At 42.7% G+C, this 26,496-nt stretch overlaps 12 non-coding genes across 12 annotated transcripts; 9 read left to right on the top strand and 3 right to left on the bottom strand.

Moving 5' to 3' along the window:
• Nucleotides 1-26: 26 nt before the first annotated feature.
• On the top strand, nt 27-108 carry trnas-gcu (transfer RNA serine (anticodon GCU)). Its single transcript has one exon. It is a non-coding gene; the product is annotated as a tRNA-Ser (tRNA).
• Nucleotides 109-2,845: 2,737 nt separating this feature from the next.
• trnas-acu (transfer RNA serine (anticodon ACU)) lies at nt 2,846-2,927 on the top strand. The gene has a single exon. It is a non-coding gene; the product is annotated as a tRNA-Ser (tRNA).
• A 370-nt stretch (nt 2,928-3,297) lies between these two features.
• On the top strand, nt 3,298-3,379 carry trnas-gcu (transfer RNA serine (anticodon GCU)). Its single transcript has one exon. It is a non-coding gene; the product is annotated as a tRNA-Ser (tRNA).
• A 137-nt stretch (nt 3,380-3,516) lies between these two features.
• trnas-gcu (transfer RNA serine (anticodon GCU)) lies at nt 3,517-3,598 on the top strand. Its single transcript has one exon. It is a non-coding gene; the product is annotated as a tRNA-Ser (tRNA).
• A 444-nt stretch (nt 3,599-4,042) lies between these two features.
• LOC143741719 (U4 spliceosomal RNA) lies at nt 4,043-4,183 on the bottom strand. The gene has a single exon (XR_013205205.1). It is a non-coding gene; the product is annotated as a U4 spliceosomal RNA (small nuclear RNA).
• Nucleotides 4,184-6,315: 2,132 nt separating this feature from the next.
• On the bottom strand, nt 6,316-6,456 carry LOC143741667 (U4 spliceosomal RNA). The gene has a single exon (XR_013205188.1). It is a non-coding gene; the product is annotated as a U4 spliceosomal RNA (small nuclear RNA).
• A 966-nt stretch (nt 6,457-7,422) lies between these two features.
• Nucleotides 7,423-7,504, top strand: trnas-gcu (transfer RNA serine (anticodon GCU)). Its single transcript has one exon. It is a non-coding gene; the product is annotated as a tRNA-Ser (tRNA).
• Nucleotides 7,505-8,582: 1,078 nt separating this feature from the next.
• Nucleotides 8,583-8,723, bottom strand: LOC143741867 (U4 spliceosomal RNA). The gene has a single exon (XR_013205257.1). It is a non-coding gene; the product is annotated as a U4 spliceosomal RNA (small nuclear RNA).
• A 15,942-nt stretch (nt 8,724-24,665) lies between these two features.
• trnas-gcu (transfer RNA serine (anticodon GCU)) lies at nt 24,666-24,747 on the top strand. Its single transcript has one exon. It is a non-coding gene; the product is annotated as a tRNA-Ser (tRNA).
• A 362-nt stretch (nt 24,748-25,109) lies between these two features.
• On the top strand, nt 25,110-25,191 carry trnas-gcu (transfer RNA serine (anticodon GCU)). The gene has a single exon. It is a non-coding gene; the product is annotated as a tRNA-Ser (tRNA).
• Nucleotides 25,192-25,949: 758 nt separating this feature from the next.
• On the top strand, nt 25,950-26,031 carry trnas-gcu (transfer RNA serine (anticodon GCU)). Its single transcript has one exon. It is a non-coding gene; the product is annotated as a tRNA-Ser (tRNA).
• A 137-nt stretch (nt 26,032-26,168) lies between these two features.
• On the top strand, nt 26,169-26,250 carry trnas-gcu (transfer RNA serine (anticodon GCU)). The gene has a single exon. It is a non-coding gene; the product is annotated as a tRNA-Ser (tRNA).
• Nucleotides 26,251-26,496: the final 246 nt, after the last annotated feature.

Here is a 26,496-nt window from a genome sequence, read left to right as displayed (position 1 = left end):
AGCTTCGGGCAGATGAGCAGGTGAGTGACGAGGTGGCCGAGTGGTTAAGGCGATGGACTGCTAATCCATTGTGCTATGCACGCGTGGGTTCGAATCCCATCCTCGTCGTTTGTTGTCTTTAGTGTTTCGAGAGAGCCAAGTGCGCATGGAAAAGCCGTTCAAAGGACATTGCTGCCGGCTTTAACGACATCATCATTAAAATAGCTGCAGAAACACACCAGCTTCGGGCAGTTGTGCAGGCGAGTGACGAGGTGGCCGTAACCTCCACTAAATGGACTGCTCTATCAATCCTAACAAAGTCCTAACAAGTCCAAACAAAGTCCTAACAACTCCTAACAAAGTCCTGACAACTCCTAACAAAGTCCTGACAACTCCTATCAGTGTCCTAACTCCTAACAACAGCGGGGCAAAAGAGCCAATCATATGCTTCGAAACAGTTGCCGCTCCAAGGGGGGCAAAATAGCCAATCAGATGCGTCGAAACAGGGCCCCGTGCGCACAGTGTTCTCATTGGTTGACTGATGAAGACGATGTCACAGTTCATTCTGAGGTAACTTTATTTACCGGCGGCGAATATCTCTCGACACTAAAAGTAAGTAGAACTTACTAAAATTATGTAAATCACTGAATTGAAATCGTAAAAGTATGTGGTGTGTTTGTAAATACTTCTGCTGTGACAAACGTTGGATGTTTTTCGTGAAGTTTGATAAGACGGTCACAAACCTTAAGAGATAACGCTGATCGCAATGTTAATTATTTTCTTTACTGAACGTTTTTAAGTGTCTTTTGCGTGTCTTTCTTGTGTCCATCAAATTAAACTAGAACAGAGATGCTCGATTTTGTGTCTGTGTCAAGTGTTAAATGTCGCTGCTACGTTTGATAAGACGGTCAGAAAACTGATCGCTATGTTAATTATTATTTAATATGACATTTATACTATTTTTAACAAAAGATAGAACTGACAGCCCGTTAAACTGTCAAATGGTGTAACCACAAAAAATGACCAATATCTAATATTTCACACCTCCTAGAGTTCATGCAATTGCATGAAATTAGTAGTTTATTTAGTAATATCCTATGAGAATATGTTTTATTTTAAATTATATGGGTTTTTCGTTGTACTGAGCAAGACCATATGCTGTAAACATCTTGTTTTATGTCTATTCTTTGACCATTTGAGTACAAATGGTTTAAACACCCATTATTACAGTGTAGTAGAGTATTAAATTATTATTCATATTAACTTTTTTGTACAATATTAGTATTTTAGACAAAATATTGGTTACACCATCTGACCATATAACGTCTATTGCAATAGGATAAGAAATTGACACAGAAAATAGGCATCAATGTAAACTGAATTGGATATTTTAATATATATTCATGTCATTCATCATACAATTTATGATACCAATTGTTTTCAAAGAGAGTGCTATAAAGTGTGTGTGAGAGAGAATAAGAGTGAGTGAAAGAGTGGGTATGATCATTTCTTAACAAACATGAAGAAACAGGATTGGCTTGTGTTGTGATTTCAGTTCAGTTCTCATACAATTTCAGTTTGTAAAATAACAGCCATTTTTTCAAAGAGAGAGTGAGTGAGTGAATGTGAATGTGAATGTGAATGTGTGTGTGTGTGTGTGTGAGAGAGAGAGAGAGAGAGAGAGAGAGAGAGAGAGAGAGATTGTGAGTGTGAGAGTATCATTTTTTTCCATTTCTTTCATCACTAAACTGTTTTGATTACATTTTTAATAACCGACAACCATCAGTTCATGCCATCTGATGAGATCTGAACAAACTATTTCACATTAGCATAACAATATAAATGAAACAGTGTCTCAGAAACTTAAGACTTGAAATATTCTTGACCAAATTAGTTGAGACTGTGGAGAAACACATACAACCTTATATTGCAGTTGCTTAATTTCCTATCTATCTGTCTGTCTGTCTGTGCATGTAGACCTACATGTTGCCTACAACAGCCTAATGACTGCCTCTTGTCCTATAGAGATGCCAAAGGAAGGAAAGCCAGATTCATTCTGGACCGGCCATTGAGCTCTGCACGCGTGGGTTCGAATCCCATCCTCGTCGTTCGCCAGACGAAAGAAAGCCAGACAAGGTAGCGACGTCTCCTGTGCTTTTATCTGGACATGGAACGACAGGGTGGTATCACGTTTTAAACTGCCATGTAATCAGCCTTTTGGAACGGCCGGCTGCATGGTGTGTCTATGAAACAGGTGAGTGAAATGCACATAGAGGTTTATTAATTGTTCTCTCTTAGCTCAAAGAACAAAATGTCTGGTATTTTTTATGGGATATACTTATGAGTATCCTGGTAACAAAGGGGCAGAGTTATAAGCCTCAATCTCCAAGAACATGTTTGAGTTTTGGATCGATTCGATGAGCCCCCTACCAGTTTGGGTAGGATAATGAAGATTGCAAGGACACTGCAAACATATTCTGAGAGAGGTCCAATGTAAGCTATGCTGCCATTTTCTTGACCCAGGCGTTCTCTCTAGGTTCTTACCAACAAAGCAGAAGCAGCACACAAAAGAAACATAAGCACATCTCCCTCTATCAACACAGTTGTGAGTTTCCCAACCTTCCTCCTAAAGACGTGCAGGTGAGTGACAAGGTGGCCGAATGGTTAAGGCGATGGACTGCTAATCCACTCTTTATGCGTGTGTTCGAATCCCATCGTCTTCGTTTGTTGTCTTTAGTGTTTCGAGAGAGCCATGTCGCATGGAAAAGCCGTTCAAAGTACATTGCTGCCGACTTTAACGACATCACCATTAAAATAGCTGCAGAAACACACCACAGCCCAGCTTCGGGCAGTCGTGCTGGCGAGTGACGAGGTGGCCGACTGGTTAAAGCGATGGACTACTAATCCATTGTGCTCTTTATGTGTGGGTTCGAATCCCATCCTCGTCGTTTGATGTCTCTAGTTTTTCGAGAGAGCCAAGTGCGCATGGAAAAGCCGTTCAAAGTACATTGCTGCCTACTTTAACGACGTCACCATTAAAATAGCTGCAGAAACACACCACAGCCCAGCTTCGGGCAGTCGTGCTGGCGAGTGACGAGGTGGCCGACTGGTTAAAGCGATGGACTGCTAATCCATTGTGCTCTTTATGTGTGGGTTCGAATCCCATCCTCGTCGTTTGATGTCTCTAGTGTTTCGAGAGAGCCAAGTGCGCATGGAAAAGCCGTTCAAATGACATTGCTGCCGACTTTAACGACATCATCCTTAAAATAGCTGCAGAAACACACCACAGCCCAGCTTCGGGCAGATGAGCAGGTGAGTGACGAGGTGGCCGAGTGGTTAAGGCGATGGACTGCTAATCCATTGTGCTCTGCACGCGTGGGTTCGAATCCCATCCTCGTCGTTTGTTGTCTTTAGTGTTTCGAGAGAGCCAAGTGCGCATGGAAAAGCCGTTCAAAGGACATTGCTGCCGACTTTAACGACATCATCATTAAAATAGCTGCAGAAACACACCAGCTTCGGGAAGTTGTGCAGGCGAGTGACGAGGTGGCCGAGTGGTTAAGGCGATGGACTGCTAATCCATTGTGCTCTGCACGCGTGGGTTCTAATCCCATCCTCGTCGTTTGATGTCTTTAGTGTTCAAGAAAGCCAAGTGTGCCTGGCAAAGCTTTTTGCTTCCAACTACAACGTCATCATACTAAAGATAGATGCAGAAAAACTCTACGTGCAGGCGAGTTGCTGCGTGGTTAAGGCGATGGACTGCTAATCCTTTGTGCTCTGTGCGCATGGGTTTGAGTCCCATCTTTGGTGTTTAGTTTCACAGGGAGCCTAGAGGACAGGTCAACCGCAGGGGTGCAGCTCATGGTAATCTTTTAATTATAGCTGTATTTCAGTTATAATAGCCCCCTGGTTAATGGATATAATCATTTAAAATACAAACACACGTTCAAGGGAGGTCCAAATCCTGGCTAAACCAGCCACCTTCAAGCTTATGCTTTAACACCACAGCGAAGACAGAATGTAAAAAAAGCAAAAGTAAAATTCCCTTTTACAACAAGTCATGAAGCCTCTCAAGAGACTGTCAAAAATTGCCAAGGTTGACTGTATTTCAAGTCATCCCAGCGGGGTATTGGGTAAAGTTTTCAACCAGCAAAGATCACGTCTCGGATGAGCCTCATAGACTATGATATTGCCTCTGCGAAAGAATGCCAGACAAGGTAGCGACGTCTCCTGTGCTTTTATCTGGACATGGAACGACAGGGTGGTATCACGTTTTAAACTGCCATGTAATCAGCCTTCTGGAACGGCCGGCTGCATGGTGTGTCTATGAAACAGGTGAGTGAAATGCACATAGAGGTTTATTAATTGTTCTCTCTTAGCTCAAAGAACAAAATGTGCGGTACTTTTGATGGGAGATACTTATGGCTATCCTGGTTACAAAGGGCCAGAGTTATAACCCTTAATCTCCAAGAACATGTTTGAGTTTGGGATCGATTCGATGAGCCCCCTACCAGTTTGGGTAGGATAATGAAGAGTGCAAGGACACTGCAAACATATTCTGAGAGAGGTCCAATGTAAGCTATGCTGCCATTTTCTTGACCCAGGCGTTCTCTCTAGGTTCTTACCAATAAAGCAGAAGCAGCACACAAAAGAAACATATGCACATCTCCCTCTATCAACACAGTTGTGAGTTTCCCAACCTTCCTCCTAAAGACGTGTAGGTGAGTGACGAGGTGGCCGAATGGTTAAGGTGATGGACTGCTGATTCATTGTGCTCTTCATGCGTTTGTTCGAATCCCATCATAGGCGTTTGTTGTCTTTAGTGTTTCGAGAGAGCCAAGTGCGCATGGAAAAGCCGTTCAAAGTACGTTGCTGCCGACTTTAACGACATCATCATTAAAATAGCTGCAGAAACACACCAGCTTCGGGCAGTTGTGCAGGCGAGTGACGAGGTGGCCGAGTGGTTAAGGCGATGGACTGCTAATCCATTGTGCTCTGCACGCGTGGGTTCGAATCCCATCCACGACGTTTGATGTCTTTAGTGTTTCGAGAGAGCCAAGTTCGCATGGAAAAGCTGTTCAAATGACATTGCTGCCGACTTTAACGACATCATCCTTAAAATAGCTGCAGAAACACACCACAGCCCAGCTCCGGGCAGATGAGCAGGTGAGTGACGAGGTGGCCGAGTCGTTAAGGCGATGGACTGCTAATCCATTGTGCTCTGCACGCGTGGGTTCGAATCCCATCCACGACGTTTGATGTCTTTAGTGTTTCGAGAGAGCCAAGTTCGCATGGAAAAGCTGTTCAAATGACATTGCTGCCGACTTTAACGACATCATCCTTAAAATAGCTGCAGAAACACACCACAGCCCAGCTCCGGGCAGATGAGCAGGTGAGTGACGAGGTGGCCGAGTCGTTAAGGCGATGGACTGCTAATCCATTGTGCTCTGCACGCGTGGGTTCGAATCCCATCCACGACGTTTGATGTCTTTAGTGTTTCGAGAGAGCCAAGTTCGCATGGAAAAGCTGTTCAAATGACATTGCTGCCGACTTTAACGACATCATCCTTAAAATAGCTGCAGAAACACACCACAGCCCAGCTCCGGGCAGATGAGCAGGTGAGTGACGAGGTGGCCGAGTCGTTAAGGCGATGCACTGCTAATCCATTGTGTTCTGCACTCGTGGGTTCGAATCCCATCCTCGTCGTTTGTTGTCTTTAGTGTTCAAGAAAGCCAAGTGTGCCTGGCAAAGCTTTTTGCTTTTTGCTTCCAACTATAACGTCATCATACTAAAGATAGATGAAGAAAAACTCTACGTGCAGGCGAGTTGCTGCGTGGTTAAGGCGATGGGCTGCTAATCCATTGTGTTCTGCACTTCGAATCCCATCCTCGTCGTTTGTTGTCTTTAGTGTTCAAGAAAGCCAAGTGTGCCTGGCAAAGCTTTTTGCTTCCAAATATAACGTCATCATACTAAAGATAGATGCAGAAAAACTCTACGTGCAGGCGAGTTGCTGCGTGGTTAAGGCGATGGACTGCTAATCCTTTGTGCTCTGTGCGCATGGGTTTGAGTCCCATCTTTGGTGTTTAGTTTCACATGGAGCCTAGAGGACAGGTCAACCGCAGGGGTGCAGCTCATGGCAATCTTTTAATTATAGCTGTATTTCAGTTATGATAGCCCCCTGGTTAATGGATATAATCATTTTAAATACAAAAACACGTTCAAGGGAGGTCCAAATCCTGGCTAAACCAGCCACCTTCAAGCTTATGCTTTCAACACCACAGCGAAAACAGAATGTAAAAAAAGAAAAAGCAAAATTCCCTTTTACAACAAGTCATGAAGCCTCTCAAGAGACTGTCAAAAATTGCCAAGGCTGACTGTATTTCAAGTCATCCCAGCGGGGTATTGGGTAAAGTTTTCAACCAGCAAAGATCACGTCTCGGATGAGCCTCATAGACTATGATATTGCCTCTGCGAAAGAATGCCAGACAAGGTAGCGACGTCTCCTCTGCTTTTATCTGGACATGGAACGACAGGGTGGTATCACGTTTTAAACTGCCATGTAATCAGCCTTTTGGAACGGCCGGCTGCATGGTGTGTCTATGAAACAGGTGAGTGAAATGCACATAGAGGTTTATTAATTGTTCTCTCTTGGCTCAAAGAACAAAATGTGCGGTATTTTTTATGGGATATACTTATGAGTATCCTGGTAACAAAGGGGCAGAGTTATAAGCCTCAATCTCCAAGAACATGTTTGAGTTTTGGATCGATTCGATGAGCCCCCTACCAGTTTGGGTAGGATAATGAAGATTGCAAGGACACTGCAAACATATTCTGAGAGAGGTCCAATGTAAGCTATGCTGACATTTTCTTGACCCAGGCGTTCTCTCTAGGTTCTTACCAACAAAGCAGAAGCAGCACACAAAAGAAACATAAGCACATCTCCCTCTATCAACACAGTTGTGAGTTTCCCAACCTTCCTCCTAAAGACGTGCAGGTGAGTGACAAGGTGGCCGAATGGTTAAGGCGATGGACTGCTAATCCACTCTTTATGCGTGTGTTCGAATCCCATCGTCTTCGTTTGTTGTCTTTAGTGTTTCGAGAGAGCCATGTCGCATGGAAAAGCCGTTCAAAGTACATTGCTGCCGACTTTAACGACGTCACCATTAAAATAGCTGCAGAAACACACCACAGCCCAGCTTCGGGCAGTCGTGCTGGCGAGTGACGAGGTGGCCGACTGGTTAAAGCGATGGACTGCTAATCCATTGTGCTCTTTATGTGTGGGTTCGAATCCCATCCTCGTCGTTTGATGTCTCTAGTGTTTCGAGAGAGCCAAGTGCGCATGGAAAAGCCGTTCAAATGACATTGCTGCCGACTTTAACGACATCATCCTTAAAATAGCTGCAGAAACACACCACAGCCCAGCTTCGGGCAGATGAGCAGGTGAGTGACGAGGTGGCCGAGTGGTTAAGGCGATGGACTGCTAATCCATTGTGCTCTGCACGCGTGGGTTCGAATCCCATCCTCGTCGTTTGTTGTCTTTAGTGTTTCGAGAGAGCCAAGTGCGCATGGAAAAGCCGTTCAAAGGACATTGCTGCCGACTTTAACGACATCATCATTAAAATAGCTGCAGAAACACACCAGCTTCGGGAAGTTGTGCAGGCGAGTGACGAGGTGGCCGAGTGGTTAAGGCAATGGACTGCTAATCCATTGTGCTCTGCACACGTGGGTTCGAATCCCATCCACGACATTTGATGTCTTTAGTGTTTCGAGAGAGCCAAGTTCGCATGGAAAAGCTGTTCAAATGACATTGCTGCCGACTTTAACGACATCATCCTTAAAATAGCTGCAGAAACACACCACAGCCCAGCTTCGGGCAGATGAGCAGGTGAGTGACGAGGTGGCCGAGTCGTTAAGGTGATGCACTGCTAATCCATTGTGTTCTGCACTCGTGGGTTCGAATCCCATCCTCGTCGTTTGTTGTCTTTAGTGTTCAAGAAAGCCAAGTGTGCCTGGCAAAGCTTTTTGCTTTTTGCTTCCAACTATAACGTCATCATACTAAAGATAGATGCAGAAAAACTCTACGTGGAGGCGAGTTGCTGCGTGGTTAAGGCGATGGACTGCTAATCCATTGTGTTCTGCACTTCGAATCCCATCCTCGTCGTTTGTTGTCTTTAGTGTTCAAGAAAGCCAAGTGTGCCTGGCAAAGCTTTTTGCTTCCAACTATAACGTCATCATACTAAAGATAGATGCAGAAAAACTCTACATGCAGGCGAGTTGCTGCGTGGTTAAGGCGATGGACTGCTAATCCTTTGTGCTCTGTGCGCATGGGTTTGAGTCCCATCTTTGGTGTTTAGTTTCACAGGGAGCCTAGAGGACAGGTCAACCGCAGGGGTGCAACTCATGGCAATCTTTTAATTATAGCTGTATTTCAGTTATGATAGCCCCCTGGTTAATGGATATAATCATTTTAAATACAAAAACACGTTCAAGGGAGGTCCAAATCCTGGCTAAACCAGCCACCTTCAAGCTTATGCTTTCAACACCACAGCGAAAACAGAATGTAAAAAAAGCAAAAGTAAAATTCCCTTTTACAACAAGTCATGAAGCCTCTCAAGAGACTGTCAAAAATTGCCAAGGCTGACTGTATTTCAAGTCATCCCAGCGGGGTATTGGGTAAAGTTTTCAACCAGCAAAGATCACGTCTCAGGTGAGCCTCATAGACTATGATATTGCCTCTGCGAAAGAATGCCAGACAAAGTAGCGACGTCTCCTGTGCTTTTATCTGGACATGGAACAACAGGGTGGTATCACGTTTTAAACTGCCATGTAATCAGCCTTTTGGAACGGCCGGCTGCATGGTGTGTCTATGAAACAGGTGAGTGAAATGCACATAGAGGTTTATTAATTGTTCTCTCTTAGCTCAAAGAACAAAATGTGCGGTATTTTTTATGGGATATACTTATGAGTATCCTGGTAACAAAGGGGCAGAGTTATAAGCCTCAATCTCCAAGAACATGTTTGAGTTTTGGATCGATTCGATGAGCCCCCTACCAGTTTGGGTAGGATAATGAAGATTGCAAGGACACTGCAAACATATTCTGAGAGAGGTCCAATGTAAGCTATGCTGCCATTTTCTTGACCCAGGCGTTCTCTCTAGGTTCTTACCAACAAAGCAGAAGCAGCACACAAAAGAAACATAAGCACATCTCCCTCTATCAACACAGTTGTGAGTTTCCCAACCTTCCTCCTAAAGACGTGCAGGTGAGTGACAAGGTGGCCGAATGGTTAAGGCGATGGACTGCTAATCCACTCTTTATGCGTGTGTTCGAATCCCATCGTCTTCGTTTGTTGTCTTTAGTGTTTCGAGAGAGCCATGTCGCATGGAAAAGCCGTTCAAAGTACATTGCTGCCGACTTTAACGACATCACCATTAAAATAGCTGCAGAAACACACCACAGCCCAGCTTCGGGCAGTCGTGCTGGCGAGTGACGAGGTGGCCGACTGGTTAAAGCGATGGACTGCTAATCCATTGTGCTCTTTATGTGTGGGTTCGAATCCCATCCTCGTCGTTTGTTGTCTTTAGTGTTTCGAGAGAGCCAAGTGCGCATGGAAAAGCCGTTCAAAGGACATTGCTGCCGACTTTAACGACATCATCATTAAAATAGCTGCAGAAACACACCAGCTTCGGGCAGTTGTGCAGGCGAGTGACGAGGTGGCCGTAACCTCCACTAAATGGACTGCTCTATCAATCCTAACAAAGTCCTAACAAGTCCAAACAAAGTCCTAACAAGTCCAAACAAAGTCCTAACAAGTCCAAACAAAGTCCTAACAACTCCTAACAAAGTCCTGACAACTCCTAACAAAGTCCTGACAACTCCTATCAGTGTCCTAACTCCTAACAACAGCGGGGCAAAAGAGCCAATCATATGCTTCGAAACAGTTGCCGCTCCAAGGGGGGCAAAAGAGCCAATCAGATGCGTCGAAACAGGGCCCCGTGCACACAGTGTTCTCATTGGCTGACTGATGAAGACGATGTCACAGTTCATTCTGAGGTAACTTTATTTACCGGCGGCGAATATCTCTCGACACTAAAAGTAAGTAGAACTTACTAAAATTATGTAAATCACTGAATTGAAATCGTAAAAGTATGTGGTGTGTTTGTAAATACTTCTGCTGTGACAAACGTTGGATGTTTTTCGTGAAGTTTGATAAGACGGTCACAAACCTTAAGAGATAACGCTGATCACAATGTTAATTATTTTCTTTACTGAACGTTTTTAAGTGTCTTTTGCGTGTCTTTCTCGTGTCCATCAAATTAAACTAGAACAGAGATGCTCGATTTTGTGTCTGTGTCAAGTGTTAAATGTCGCTGCTAAGTTTGATAAGACGGTCAGAAAACTGATCGCTATGTTAATTATTATTTAATATGACATTTATACTATTTTTAACAAAAGATAGAACTGACAGCCCGTTAAACTGTCAAATGGTGTAACCACAAAAAATGACCAATATCTAATATTTCACACCTCCTAGAGTTCATGCAATTGCATGAAATTAGTAGTTTATTTAGTAATATCCTATGAGAATATGTTTTATTATAAATTATATGGGTTTTTCGTTGTACTGAGCAAGACCATATGCTGTAAACATCTTGTTTTATGTCTATTCTTTGACCATTTGAGTACAAATGGTTTAAACACCCATTATTACAGTGTAGTAGAGTATTAAATTATTATTCATATTAACTTTTTTGTACAATATTAGTATTTTAGACAAAATATTGGTTACACCATCTGACCATATAACGTCTATTGCAATAGGATAAGAAATTGACACAGAAAATAGGCATCAATGTAAACTGAATTGGATATTTTAATATATATTCATGTCATTCATCATACAATTTATGATACCAATTGTTTTCAAAGAGAGTGCTATAAAGTGTGTGTGAGAGAGAATAAGAGTGAGTGAAAGAGTGGGTATGATCATTTCTTAACAAACATGAAGAAACAGGATTGGCTTGTGTTGTGATTTCAGTTCAGTTCTCATACAAATTCAGTTTGTAAAATAACAGCCATTTTTTCAAAGAGAGAGTGAGTGAGTGAATGTGAATGTGAATGTGTGTGTGTGTGTGTGTGTGTGAGAGAGAGAGAGAGAGAGAGAGAGAGAGATTGTGAGTGAGAGAGAGAGTATCATTTTTTTCCATTTCTTTCATCACTAAACTGTTTTGATTACATTTTTAATAACCGACAACCATCAGTTCATGCCATCTGATGAGATCTGAACAAACTATTTCACATTAGCATAACAATATAAATGAAACAGTGTCTCAGAAACTTAAGACTTGAAATATTCTTGACCAAATTAGTTGAGACTGTGGAAAAAAACATACAACCTTATATTGTAGTTGCTTAATTTCCTATCTATCTGTCTGTCTGTCTGTGCATGTAGACCTACATGTTGCCTACAACAGCCTAATGACTGCCTCTTGTCCTATAGAGATGCCAAAGGAAGGAAAGCCAGATTCATTCTGGACAAGCCATTGAGCTCTGCACGCGTGGGTTCGAATCCCATCCTCGTCGTTCGCCAGACGAAAGAAAGCCAGACAAGGTAGCGACGTCTCCTGTGCTTTTATCTGGACATGGAACGACAGGGTGGTATCACGTTTTAAACTGCCATGTAATCAGCCTTTTGGAACGGCCGGCTGCATGGTGTGTCTATGAAACAGGTGAGTGAAATGCACATAGAGGTTTATTAATTGTTCTCTCTTAGCTCAAAGAACAAAATGTGCGGTATTTTTTATGGGATATACTTATGAGTATCCTGGTAACAAAGGGGCAGAGTTATAAGCCTCAATCTCCAAGAACATGTTTGAGTTTTGGATCGATTCGATGAGCCCCCTACCAGTTTGGGTAGGATAATGAAGATTGCAAGGACACTGCAAACATATTCTGAGAGACGTCCAATGTAGGCTATGCTGCCATTTTCTTGACCCAGGCGTTCTCTCTAGGTTCTTACCAACAAAGCAGAAGCAGCACACAAAAGAAACATAAGCACATCTCCCTCTATCAACACAGTTGTGAGTTTCCCAACCTTCCTCCTAAAGACGTGCAGGTGAGTGACAAGGTGGCCGAATGGTTAAGGCGATGGACTGCTAATCCACTCTTTATGCGTGTGTTCGAATCCCATCGTCTTCGTTTGTTGTCTTTAGTGTTTCGAGAGAGCCATGTCGCATGGAAAAGCCGTTCAAAGTACATTGCTGCCGACTTTAACGACATCACCATTAAAATAGCTGCAGAAACACACCACAGCCCAGCTTCGGGCAGTCGTGCTGGCGAGTGACGAGGTGGCCGACTGGTTAAAGCGATGGACTGCTAATCCATTGTGCTCTTTATGTGTGGGTTCGAATCCCATCCTCGTCGTTTGATGTCTCTAGTGTTTCGAGAGAGCCAAGTGCGCATGGAAAAGCCGTTCAAATGACATTGCTGCCGACTTTAACGACATCATCCTTAAAATAGCTGCAGAAACACACAACACCCCAGCTTCGGGCAGATGTGCAGGCCTAGTGACGAGGTGGCCGTACCCTCCGGCGAATGGACAGCCTAACTATTCCTAACCATTTGTTACAAGTCCTAACACAAGTCCTAACACAATCTAAATAAGTCCTAACAATTCCTAACACAATCTAAATAAGTCCTAACAATTCCTAACACAGGTCCTAACAATCCTAAATTACGTCCTAACAGTTCCGAACAGCGGGTCCTAACAGTTCCGAACAGCGGGGCAAAACAGCCATTGGCTGGACGGGCCAAAACAGTCATTGGCCGAAACATAGTCTCGTGACCACCGTCATAAAGAGCGACGGCGCGAAAAGGACTCGTCATTCACCCCATCACTACCTGAGACGGTTTTGTGTTTTGATGCAGGCAAGTACAGTTTAATTAACATTTTAACGTGAAAGAGAAAAATTATCTATTCTGTTTAGGTTGCACACGTTTAATTCAGCTATCTTTATTTGTAATTCGTTGTTTTAACACTTATATAGAGTTCGGAGGCCATGTTTTGATATAGTGATATAAATCGCGGCCTTCATACTGCAAAAGCTTAGCCGGACTGGTTTAAGATAACAGTATATGGACTATAAATGAGGATAATAATTCCTATGATGATTAATGTTAAAATACAGAGTGGTGACTTGTTTTGTATTAACCATAGAGTGTACAAATAAAACCGTAATAAAAAGCCTAATAACTTTAGAAACTAATTATGTTATAAGTTTTACATAATGAACTGCTTTATTTTTACTCTCTGTTGCTTTTTACTGTTTTCAATTTATTAGTTTTTTTTTTTCAATCGCTAACAAGCGCTTACCCATACTTCAGATAATTTTTCTAAACTCTTAAAACAGACTCACACCCACAAAACACAATTGGCCAAATGGACGATTTTCTTCTCAAAAACACATTTTGAAAAACACACTCTTCATTTCAAAATAGAACACATCTTTCTCTGCATACACTAACTTTACCAAAACACTGAAAATCTGACTCAGACTCAGAATGAAATTATTCTGTCAAAGAATAACACTTGTTTTCACGTCACAAGGTACATGCAGTCAATCAAAGTACACCCAGTTTCAAAATACTGGCTATTGTTGACATTACAAAAACTTCATAGACTTTAGTGTTTCAGTTTGAAAAACATGCAAAACATGCAGTCCACCGTTTTTACACTACATTTCTTGGTTGGGAATTGTATGTCCACATGTACAGTAACTTTACTTTTTTCCAGCCTCTCTTAGTGAAAGACCGTGGTTGATTACATGGTCAATGATAGTGGCACGGATTTCATCACTGACTACTGTTCTTGCAGCCCTTGGAATGCCACCACCACACATTCTTACACCTTTACCTTGCCCTCTCCTTGGGCCTTCTCTTCTCCCTGGCCCTGCTCCTCTCACTTCACCTCTCATCTCTCACTGCACCCCTCACTGCACCTCTCACTGCACCCCTCACTGCATCTCACCTCTCACTGCATCTCACCTCTCACTGCACACTGCACCCCTCACTGCACCTCTCACTGCATCTCACCTCTCACTGCACCCCTCACTGCACCTCTCACTGCATCTCACCTCTCACTGCATCTCACCTCTCACTGCATCTCACCTCTCACTGCATCTCAACTCTCACTGCATCTCACCTCTCACTGCATCTCACCTCTCACTGCATCTCACCTCTCACTGCACACTGCACCCCTCACTGCACCTCTCACTGCATCTCACCTCTCACTGCACCTCACCTCTCACTGCACCTCACCTTTCACTGCACCTCACCTCTCACTGCACCACTCACTGCACCCCACCTCTCACTGCACCTCTCACTGCACCCCTCACTGCATCTCACCTCTCACTGCACCTCTCACTGCACCTCTAACTGCACCTCTCACTGCACCTCTCACTGCACCACTCACTGCACCCCTCACTGCATCTCACCTCTCACTGCACCTCACGTCTCACTGCACACTGCACCTCTCACTGCACCTCTCACTGCACCCCTCATTGCACCAATTTGAATTTAGTGCAACGTAATCATTCATTCTATTTACCATAGTTTAAAAATTGTCTTTTAACATGGTTAAATTAACAAACATACGTAATTTGACAACCATCCATGTGTAAAATCCCTCTTCTACATAAAATTTGTCTTAAATGTTTTCCCCTAAGCCTTTTCTTTAAATTTCATTTCATTTGTATCTCTCTGAAGTTGTTCTCAAGTTGTCTCGTATTTACCCTGTTGTTTCATATTTATAGACATGACTAAGACTGGTAAACCAGACTCATACTGGCATGACATCATGTGCAAGTATGCCCAAGGGAAGTACCACTTCTCAACAGGCAAGAAGCCAGGGGCGAAGAAGTGGAAGCATGCCTTGGAAAGAATTAATAACTGTCCATTACACAAACAGACCTGTGCATATGATATATTTGGGAAAATAATCACTTGCAAATGTGGTTATCATAAGGTATGTAATGAATGTGATTATTTTACCTATGCTGGTGATCATTACTAATTTAAAAACATTTTTTAATAAGAGAAAAATGTTCATTATTTGAGCTGTAAAGCCTGACATGAAATAATAGTCAGAAAAAGGTGTGTGTGTGTATATATATATATATATATATATATATATATATATACATATATATATATATATATATATATATAATGCGCACAAACTGAGCAAAGCTGTGCAATTTAGTGCAAATGCTGTCAGTACACTAGATTAATTTCTTAGCTTTTAATGTAAATCAGTGAGGTCTTTATAATGGTATAACAGGTTACTTGAATAAAATGCATATAAATGTCAATTTAACTCGCAGTAAAAAGATGCCTGCACAAAGACCTGAAGGTGGGTGTTTTTACAATTCTACTTAAAGGTGTATTAATTTCCTTAAAGAACAACAACCTATGAATCAGACGACAGTTTGCATGTAGTAATTGTGTACAACATGTTTTTCAGCAAAGTTTTGATTTTGATAATTTGCAGATTTTGAGACCTAGGGAAAACACTAATCCTAGGGAAAACACTAATGCTTTTTTTACAGTCAGCAGAGCAGACAGTGTTAGGCATGCAAGCAGGACCACAGAGCAGTGCAGGCATGCAAGCAGGACCACAGAGCAGTGCAGGCATGCAAGCAGGACCACAGAGCAGTGCAGGCATGCAAGCAGGACCACAGAGCAGTGCAGGCATGCAAGCAGGACCACAGAGCAGTGCAGGCATGCAAGCAGGACCACAGAGCAGTGCAGGCATGCAAGCAGGACCACAGAGCAGTGCAGGCATGCAAGCAGGACCACAGAGCAGTGCAGGCATGCAAGCAGGACCACAGAGCAGTGCAGGCATGCAAGCAGGACCACAGAGCAGTGCAGGCATGCAAGCAGGACCACAGAGCAGTGCAGGCATGCAAGGAGGACCACAGAGCAGTGCAGGTGCAAAACCTGCCTCATGGAGCAGTGCAGGTGCGCAGGCAAGACCAGCCTCATGGAGCAGTGCAGGTGCGCAGGCAAGACCAGCCTCATGGAGCAGTGCAGGTGCGCAGGCAAGACCAGCCTCATGGAGCAGTGCAGGTGCGCAGGCAAGACCAGCCTCATGGAGCAGTGCAGGTGCGCAGGCAAGATCAGTCCCAGAGAGCAGTGCAGGTGCTCAGGCAAGACCAGCCTCATGGAGCAGTGCAGGTGCTCAGGCAAGACCACTGAGCAGTGCAGGCGCAAAACCAGCCCCAGAGAGCAGGGCAGGCTCAAGATCAGTCCCAGAGAGCAGTGCAGGCTCAAGATCAGTCCCAGAGAGCAGTGCAGGCTCAAGATCAGTCCCAGAGAGCAGTTCTTCAATAAAGTGTGGTCTTTGTGGTGAAGACATTGATGTGGACTGTTTCTCCGAACATCTGTCAGATTACCATGTCCAAGAATGTTGTGACCAGTGTGGTGCAAAAGTCTGGGGTGCGGTTGGACTTCTTCACCACATTGAAACTAATCATCCTTGTACCAGTCTTGCAGGGACAGAATCTGTGGATCCACCAACACCTTCTCCAACAACATCATTTACTGAATCACCCGCATACATTGAAGAGCAGCAAGGCGTTCCACAAACTGCACCTCAAACACCATCCCTGGAAATTAACCTGAGGCCTCCAGTAGTGAATTGGGTGAGTTTTCTCCCCAAACAGTTCTGTCGAGTTATTAAGCCAGCAGACCAGAAGTGGATCGCGCAGTGTCTATATGACGCCACAGGACGACTTAAGCAGCAGTTTTCTCAAAACTGGTTTCATCCACCAAGTCCCAGCAAGCCTACAACTTCACCTCCTGATCCTAACACCTACTTTAGACAGCGTATGTTTCTGTGGGCCCCAATGAGAATGTGGGGTATTCCTCTGAAGTGCACACAGTGCAATAGGAAGATGCACCATTCAGGAATCTACACAAAAGTGAGGGAAGTCATTGATATTGACTCGAGATATTATTTAATTGGAGTAGACTACCCTCGCTGCAGTAAGTGTAAGATTCCTGTCTGCCCTTGGAGTTCGGAGATCCTCAAACAACTAGATCCCTCCCACAGAAACAAATTCCCCGCTGTTCTTACCACTCACCTTGCACTTGACAGGAAGTGTGTGACTTTGTTGAAGCCTAGAACTGCTGGGAACAGCTCCAGTTTCTTGCAGCAGGCGCTTGAAGAAGTTCACAGCGAGGAGTGGGCAAGACGTACCATTAACTATCTGACAGACTGTGAATTTCACAAAAAGAAATGTGCCCTGACACAGGCTGAAGTGGTATATCAGCAGCCACCGCCTTTTTGCCCCCTACCTCTGGCACAGTGGTTTGAGACGGTTCATGCCAACGAGATCCTGAGTCACATTGATGAGCTAAAGGGTGTCATAACATCAACATATGGTAGCATCCTGAAGCTTGATTCTACCAAGAAGGTAAATGTATATAAAAAGAGGCAAATGCATGTTAATTTCAACTTGATGTTCAGAGATTTTTATCTGATTGTAATGTTTGTGTATTTATATAGATAACTAAAAAGCTTGCTGGTGGCATTGCGGACACTGCTACATGGATTACCAATGTTGGCAATGAGTTTGGCCAAGTCCTGAACTGTGTCCTAACCACTGGTGAGGGAGCTGGCATAGATGACTTGTGTCAGGGCATCGTAAAGCGATACAAGGATGCTGGGGAGCCAGAGCCAGCTGTGATTTACGTTGACCGGGACTGCTGCAGCGAGACAGGTTTGTTACATTAAGTCTTTACCTAATATGAATGTGTTTGTATTTCTAATTCATATTAGCAACCATTTCAGGCATGTTTCTAAATTACTAAAAACTAAATTTCATTCCTGTACATGGTTTTTCTAGGTGTTTGTTCATATTCTTTAAGAACACTCATAAAGAGAATTTTTAGAACTATTTACTATAGAAATTTATATTTTTTTAGATCTATTTACAATGGTTCTAAAATTCTTAATTTCTATTTACAGTAGCAATTTACTATGAGAACCCTGTTCAGTGTTTGCAATCAAGTAGACAAAAGCTTATGTAAAACAGCATTATTATATTTCTTTAATGATGCAAATGTAAATCTGAGAAAACAATCACTCCTTGTTTCTCATTGGTGTAGGCGTGACTCCAGTTCTTACCTGGTTCCGACCATGGAATATCACAGTGCGACTTGATGTGTTCCACTTCATGCGGCGGTTTACTGCTGGCCTTACAACGGAGCACCATCCACTGTATGGCACTTTCTGCTCCAAGTTGTCCAGCTGTATATTTGAATGGGACAAGGATGACATCTCTCGTCTTAAAGAGGCGAAAAAGACCATGCTTTTAAAAAAACATGGGGGTCATATTTCAACAGAGGCCCAAATCCTGTCAAGCATCACCTCCAGTGAGCTGGCCAAGCACTGCAGGAGGAGGACACGCGGAGTTGAAGAAACTCGTGTCTTGATACAAGGACTAATGGACTCCATGTGGGAACTGACTGACACCACTGGTTTGCGCCTCATCAATCCAGAGAGCATGACACGTGTGTGGGAGGTACAGCAGAAACACTTACCTTGCATCCAAGATCCACCCGGTGTTCAGTTGTACACAAAACTGGGCTCCGGTTTACAGAAGGGTGACAAGGTTCTGGATGTACTGAGGTGTGGCAGAGGGTCCTCCTCTCTGGAAAGCTTCCATCGCCACCAGTGCACTTTTATTCCAGGTAAATTGAAATTATAAAACAATATTATGCATATATTTAAATAGTGTTGTCACAATACTGAAGTTGCTGACTTCGAAAATTAAAGGCACCAAATTGGAAACAAACCTTTTTCTTAGGCCTGGTGGTTCTGAGTGGGGGGTTATATAATAGTATTTTAATCATGTGAAACATTGTCTTTCAGGTTGGAGATGTAATGCACTACATACGCAGATGTACATGCTTGAGGGTGCATCTAGGTGGAACATCAACCGAGCTCATCAAGCTGTGGACATGAGTGGTACATCACTTACTAAAATGTATGATGTACGTTTAATGTCCCACATGAATGTCCTCAGCAACAGAGTCCTTGGATGTGCACTCCTGCCAGAATTCAAACCTCCTGGGAAACCCACTGGTAAGATTCACCATTGTACACACTATTACGATAGTGATTCCAGGCATCACTGTGTGTTTTCAAAGGCTTTGCATGCTGCCTGAACGCTAACCAATCAGACCATCGTTTTCATGACTGATCATTGCTGTAAAGGTGCTTGTTCCTAGTTATAAGATATGTCAGTTTGTGAAGTTGAAGTGTATTTGTTTTAGTTTTTCTTTTGTGATTTTTGCTTTTACATTTTTCATGTTAATCGCAAAATAGATTTTTCATTAGCAACACTACATTCATCACATGCACTGTAGCCTACTGCTTTAGCCTGATATATAGCTCTTATTACAAAATGTTTATTGAATCTTTATGGCAGATGAGCGTATAGCTGTGGAGTACTTGCTGGCACAGTCTGACAGAGGAGACCTGCTTTCTCCACTGGAGCAACATGAAATCGCCTTGCCAGAGATGGAGGTTGAAGTTCAGGAGGATGAGTGTCTGGATGTCATTATATGTGATGCGGCAGACCTCAATTTGGGCACACACACCCTTGCAAGTTCCAGCAGTCATGGTGATTCATTGATCTCACCTCTGGTAATGTCAATTTTCTTGATCGTTTTGAATTAAAATTACATAGGAATGTTAATGTTTTTAGGAGCAATGAATGAGTTGCTTCATGATTAAACGTTCATTTAATTAAAAGATTAATAATAGTCAATTTGAACAGTCAATTTTGTAACTGAAGTTTATTCTTCTCTTTAAAATGTTTTTAAAAAATCTAGGAAACCAGTGTGCCAAGTGGTGGCTCTTACAGTCCTGACATTGAAGACATTTCCTGTGCTGGGCCCAGCACACCAGCTCCGGTAAAGTTTCTAATACCTGATGCTTGTAATTTGTGAATGGTTTATCAAAGTATCAAAATAATTTCCTAATCCAGGATTCTGTTTTTGTTTCCATTTCTAGGACAGTAGATGTGATTCAAGGGGTGTTCCTGGATGGGAGGCAGTGGATAACCTGGCAGGCTATCTCGTCAGTCTCAACCGCACGATCACTGGTTTATCAACTAACGAGATAGCAGAGATCTTGCGGTTGTATTCGTATTTGCATACCATTGATCAGTCCCCCTCCAAGTATTCCCTTAAGTGCAAGAAAAAGACCTTGGAAGGTCCTTGGAGAGCTTCTCGGAAGCGTAGTGGCTCAGCCCCTGGTCAGCAAGCAGCTGAGAGGTGAGTTAAATTGTAGTGCACCGGTGTTAAATTTGAGTCTTGTTGAATGCTCCCTGTATAATTTAATTCCTTTCAAAGGTTAAAAATACTTAAAAAAAACTGTTTTGATGAGATCCAGGATAGATCATAAAGTCTATCTCTCATTGCCATACAATTCCAAAACATAATCAGTCTATATGTTTACAAAGCTATAATGAACCATAGAATACTAATCATACATAATACAATCATGCATCTTTTTATTCACAGACTGTTCATGACTCATGGTCAGGCTGCCCAGAGACCTGATGCCAACAGGGTTTCAGAATGTGTTGCACTCAAGCTTCTGAAGGAATTCAGGGAAGCCAGAAATAGGCCTAAAGATAACAAGGGCAAAACCTTTCCCATTCCTCAGGCAATTGTGATGATTTATAGCCACATCAAGCAGCTGCTTGAAGACTGCAGAGAGCTACTAGACCAGACCAACTTGGTGCTAGTTACTATAAACAACACCACAGTGTCTTCATGGTGAGTTGGATTTCAGCTTCCTAAATTCACTTCAGTAATATGAAATCTATTCCTATGATGAACGACTGCACTTCTGAAATAATAAATCTTTTGAACTATTCTCTATTCCACATGTATTTGTATATAACATACATTAAATGTATACATTGTTTTCAGACACCGTCTCATTTTGAAACTTGCAACCTTTTATATGTCTGCCAAAAAAAAGATATAAAAAATTTGGTAATAAATGCATGCATTGTTTCACAAAAGCTTTTCAGAAATTCAGAATGTTACAGTTTAGAATACGTTATTGCTTATTACACAGCTTTCTGAAATGCTTGATTCTGATTTGTCAGTTGAGACATTCCACAGTCTGTTTTTCTCTGATAATGTTCACAAAGTGCGAAGTTCATCAATTACGAAATGAGGTCAATTCGGCTATAAATCAGCTGTAATGTTATCAGTTTAGTTATTGTCCAATAATGTCAGTATAGTCAAATTGATAATATTGCTGAATGTTAAAGGAACACGCAGACTTTTTGGGACTTTAGCTTATTCACCGTATCCCCCAGAGTCAGATAAGTCCATACATACCCTTCTAATCTCCGTGCATGCTGTAACTCTATCCGACGCCCCCACCGCTGGCCTAGCTTAGCACAAATACTGGAGGTAAATGGCTCCATCTAGCATACTGCTCCCAATAAGTGACAAAATAACATCAACATTTTCCTATTTACATGTTGTGATTTGTATAGCAACAGTGTGTACAAATAACAAGGCCATATGAGACGCAGGCTTCTTCTAACCATATACATACTGGGAAGTATATTCTCAGAAGGTGACGTGTATGTGAGAGGGTATTTGTAAATGAATGTTGAAGAATGAATGAAGGGTGTGACTCTTTTTCTTCTTCTTTTATTGTGTTTTTTTGTGCTGTTTTTGAGAGGAATGATTTTATTAATATGTGTATCTGTTGACATCAGCCTGCCCAGGGACTACAGGTGAAAATTAGCACAAGTGCTATAACCTGGTAAAATGCATCTCTCCTCTTAAGGTTAATGTATATTTTGCATTGTCCCTGTTTAAAAATAAATAAAGGAGAAAAAAAAAAAAAGGTGAAGCACTGCTACTTGGACGGAGTGATTTACTCGCAGCACCTGAGAACTGGTGAGGAGCAGAGAGTTTGCTCAGAGTTGGAGTAAATCACTCCACAGAAGTAGCAGTGCTTCGGAGATACGGTGAATAAGCTAAAGTCCCAAAAAGTCGGCGTGTTCCTTTAATGCTGAAGTATCCAAGTGATGGATAGTTTTTGAATAGTTTAGTGTACATAGTTTATAAAAACAAATCAGTAGAGATGTTTTGTAAATGTACTGTGGGTAAAGCTAAAAATGTCTGTTATTCTTTCCCAGGCTTCTCGACAGACAGAAAAGAACTGACCGGGACACCTTGCTACAAGGAGTGGAGCTTCCCCAGCCTGTTGGTTTGGCAAAGGAGCCACTGCCAAAGCCTAGAGAACTCCCATCTGCACCTGTTGAACATGGACATGTTGCCATTGAGTTCCAGGAGCCTGAAAATCGGGAGGGTGAGGCAGTTATACGCCAACTTAAATGTGCACGAACTGGAACTGCAGTGTCTTCTATTACGCACACAGACACTGGGCTTGTAGACACATCTCCATCTGGCACAGACTGGCCTGGGGCCCAGCACTTTCCTGGGTGGCATGTCTGGCCTGGGAATTCTGATTTATCTTTTCCACCATCGCACTCTCAGGGTTGGTCGTCTTTTCCACCAGGCCAACCGCCATCAGTTCCACCATCGCACTCTCAGGGTTGGTCGTCTTTTCCACCAGGCCAACCGCCATCAGTTCCACCATCGCACTCTCAGGGTTGGTCGTCTTTTCCACCAGGCCAACCGCCATCAGTTCCACCATCGCACTCTCAGGGTTGGTCGTCTTTTCCACCAGGCCAACAGCCATCGGTTCCACCATCGCACTCTCAGGGTTGGTCTTCTCTTCAGCCGTGCCAACAGCCATCGGTTCCACCATCGCACTCTCAGGGTTGGTCGTCTTTTCCACCAGGCCAACCGCCATCAGTTCCACCATCGCACTCTCAGGGTTGGTCGTCTTTTCCACCAGGCCAACAGCCATCGGTTCCACCATCGCACTCTCAGGGTTGGTCTTCTCTTCAGCCGTGCCAACAGCCATCGGTTCCACCATCGCACTCTCAGGGTTGGTCTTCTCTTCAGCCGTGCCAACAGCCATCAGTTCCACCACCTCCTCAGAACCGACAGCGTGCATGGAGACAGCACAAGGCAGCACTTGAGGATCAAGAGCGTGTGGCAAGAGGGGAGCCCCCAAAGAAGCGTCACACAAAGGAACATTACCATTATGAGTGTAAAATATGTGGCCAATCAAAAAGTAAACTCACTGGCCATTCCCAGGTTAGAGGAAAGTGGTACTGTCCAGCAGCTGGCCAGACCATTGCAGAGTGGAAAGAGTCTCTTTAGGATTTATTTTGTCTTTCATTCACAATTATATTTAATTTTTTATTTTTTATAATTGTGATAATTTTAATTTTAGAAAATTTTATATAATTTTATAAAACTTTAAATTTTACGTTAGTGCATTAAGTACATTTGAAGGAAAGCTCTTAAAAATATGTTTATGTATATATATTTTATATATAACAATTTTTTCTACATTTTTATTAAACTATTTGTGGAAGTTATATTATTACTATTATTATATCTAGCCATTGCAATTGTGTGAGTGTGTATGTGTATCTAAATGGCTAATTATTATTAATATTATTATTATTATAAAACTACCAAAATACTAATTATATATATATTATTATTCATTTATCAAACTATTTGTAATTGTACTACGTTTTTATTATCATTACATGTAGCTATTTAAATTTGTATTTATTATAAAGTTATATAGATTTGAGCTTTTATTTGTGAATGTGTCTATATTATTATTATTATATGTAATGTATATATTATTATTATGAAACCAAATTTGTGGTAGTGTTTATTATATATGAAACCATTTTAATTATATATATATATATATATATATATATATATATATATATATATATATATATATATATATATATATATATATATATATATATATATATTCCTTCTATTGTAAATGTTGGATTTGAGATTTTGTGGTAGTGATTGTATAATAAATAATTGTATTTACATATATTTGTACTTGTATATATTTTTTTATTTTTTTATTACATATAACGTGCGTTACATTCGAGCTTTTGGAATAAACTATGTTTGTGCAAAGTATGTTGTACATTTTATTCTTGCAAATTGTTTTTTAATTGGGTAAAATAGGTCTAAAATGCGTCTAAATGTGTAAAATAGGTCTAAATATTGACTTTTCTATCATTTATTTTAAATTTTTTACATTTTTTACACTTACATTCACACATTTGACAGACACTTTTATCCAAAGCAACTTAAATAGCATTTCAAGGAACACATTTTACATTATCAGTTCTTGCTTTCCCTGGGACTCGAACCCATGACTTTGGCGCCTTTTCCCCCTTCTTTCCCCCCCTCTTTGGCGTTTTTTTTCCTTCTTCCCCCCCCCCCCCCTTAGCAGTCCGTTTTGCCCCATCTTTGGCCGAGTGGTTAAGGCGATGGACTGCTAATCCATTGTGCTCTGCACGCGTGGGTTCGAATCCCATCCTCGTCGTTTGTTGTCTTTAGTGTTTCGAGAGAGCCAAGTGCGCATGGAAAAGCCGTTCAAAGGACATTGCTGCCGACTTTAACGACATCATCATTAAAATAGCTGCAGAAACACACCAGCTTCGGGAAGTTGTGCAGGCGAGTGACGAGGTGGCCGAGTGGTTAAGGCGATGGACTGCTAATCCATTGTGCTCTGCACGCGTGGGTTCGAATCCCATCCTCGTCGTTTGATGTTTCGAGAGAGCGAAGTGCGCATGGAAAAGCCGTTCAAATGACATTGCTGCCGACTTTAACGACATCATCCTTAAAATAGCTGCAGAAACACACCACACCACAGCTTCGGGCAGATGTGCAGGCGTAGTGACGAGGTGGCCGAGTGGTTAAGGCGATGGACTGCTAATCCATTGTGCTCTGCACGCGTGGGTTCGAATCCCATCCACGACGTTTGATGTCTTTAGTGTTTCGAGAGAGCCAAGTTCGCATGGAAAAGCTGTTCAACTGACATTGCTGCCGACTTTAACGACATCATCCTTAAAATAGCTGCAGAAACACACCACAGCGCAGCTTCGGGCAGATGAGCAGGTGAATGACGAGGTGGCCGAGTGGTTAAGGCGATGGACTGCTAATCCATTGTGCTCTGCACGCGTGGGTTCGAATCCCATCCTCGTCGTTCGCCAGACGAAAGAAATCCAGAGAAGGTAACGACGTCTCCTGTGCTTTTATCTGGACATGGAACGACAGGGTGGTATCACGTTTTAAACTGCCATGTAATCAGCCTTTTCGAACGGCCGGCTACATGGTGTGTCTATGAAACAGGTGAGTGAAATGCACATAGAGGTTTATTAATTGTTCTCTCTTAGCTCAAAGAACAAAATGTGCGGTATTTTTATGGGATATACTTATGAGTATCCTGTTAACAAAGGGGCAGAGTTATAAGCCTCAATCTCCAAGAACATGTTTGAGTTTTGGATCGATTCGATGAGCCCCCTACCAGTTTGGGTAGGATAATGAAGATTGCAAGGACACTGCAAACATATTCTGAGAGAGGTCCAATGTAAGCTATGCTGCCATTTTCTTGACCCAGGCGTTCTCTCTAGGTTCTTACCAACAAAGCAGAAGCAGCACACAAAAGAAACATAAGCACATCTCCCTCTATCAACACAGTTGTGAGTTTCCCAACCTTCCTCCTAAAGACGTGCAGGTGAGTGACAAGGTGGCCGAATGGTTAAGGCGATGGACTGCTAATCCACTCTTTATGCGTGTGTTCGAATCCCATCGTCTTCGTTTGTTGTCTTTAGTGTTTCGAGAGAGCCATGTCGCATGGAAAAGCCGTTCAAAGTACATTGCTGCCGACTTTAACGACATCACCATTAAAATAGCTGCAGAAACACAGCACAGCCCAGCTTCGGGCAGATGTGCAGGGGTAGTGACGAGGTGGCCGAGTGGTTAAGGCGATGGACTGCTAATCCATTGTGCTCTGCACGCGTGGGTTCGAATCCCATCCTCGTCGCTTGTTGTCTTTAGTGTTTCGAGAGAGCCAAGTGCGCATGGAAAAGCCGTTCAAAGGACATTGCTGCCGACTTTAACGACATCATCATTAAAATAGCTGCAGAAACACACCAGCTTCGGGCAGTTGTGCAGGTGAGTGACGAGGTGGCAGAGTGGTTAAGGCGATGGACTGCTAATCCATTGTGCTCTGCACGCGTGGGTTCGAATCCCATCCTCGTCGTATGATGTCTTTAGTGTTCAAGAAAGCCAAGTGTGCCTGGCAAAGCTTTTTGCTTCCAACTACAACGTCATCATACTAAAGATAGATGCAGAAAAACTCTACGTGCAGGCGAGTTGCTGCGTGGTTAAGGCGATGGACTGCTAATCCTTTGTGCTCTGTGCGCATGGGTTTGAGTCCCATCTTTGGTGTTTAGTTTCACAGGGAGCCTAGAGGACAGGTCAACCGCAGGGGTGCAGCTCATGGCAA

Source organism: Siphateles boraxobius, unplaced genomic scaffold, assembly GCF_051911475.1.
Source record: "Siphateles boraxobius isolate OS27281-9 unplaced genomic scaffold, OSU_SipBor_1 1, whole genome shotgun sequence".
Lineage (NCBI taxonomy): Eukaryota > Metazoa > Chordata > Actinopteri > Cypriniformes > Leuciscidae > Siphateles > Siphateles boraxobius.
This window is presented reverse-complemented; position numbering and strand designations above follow the sequence as displayed.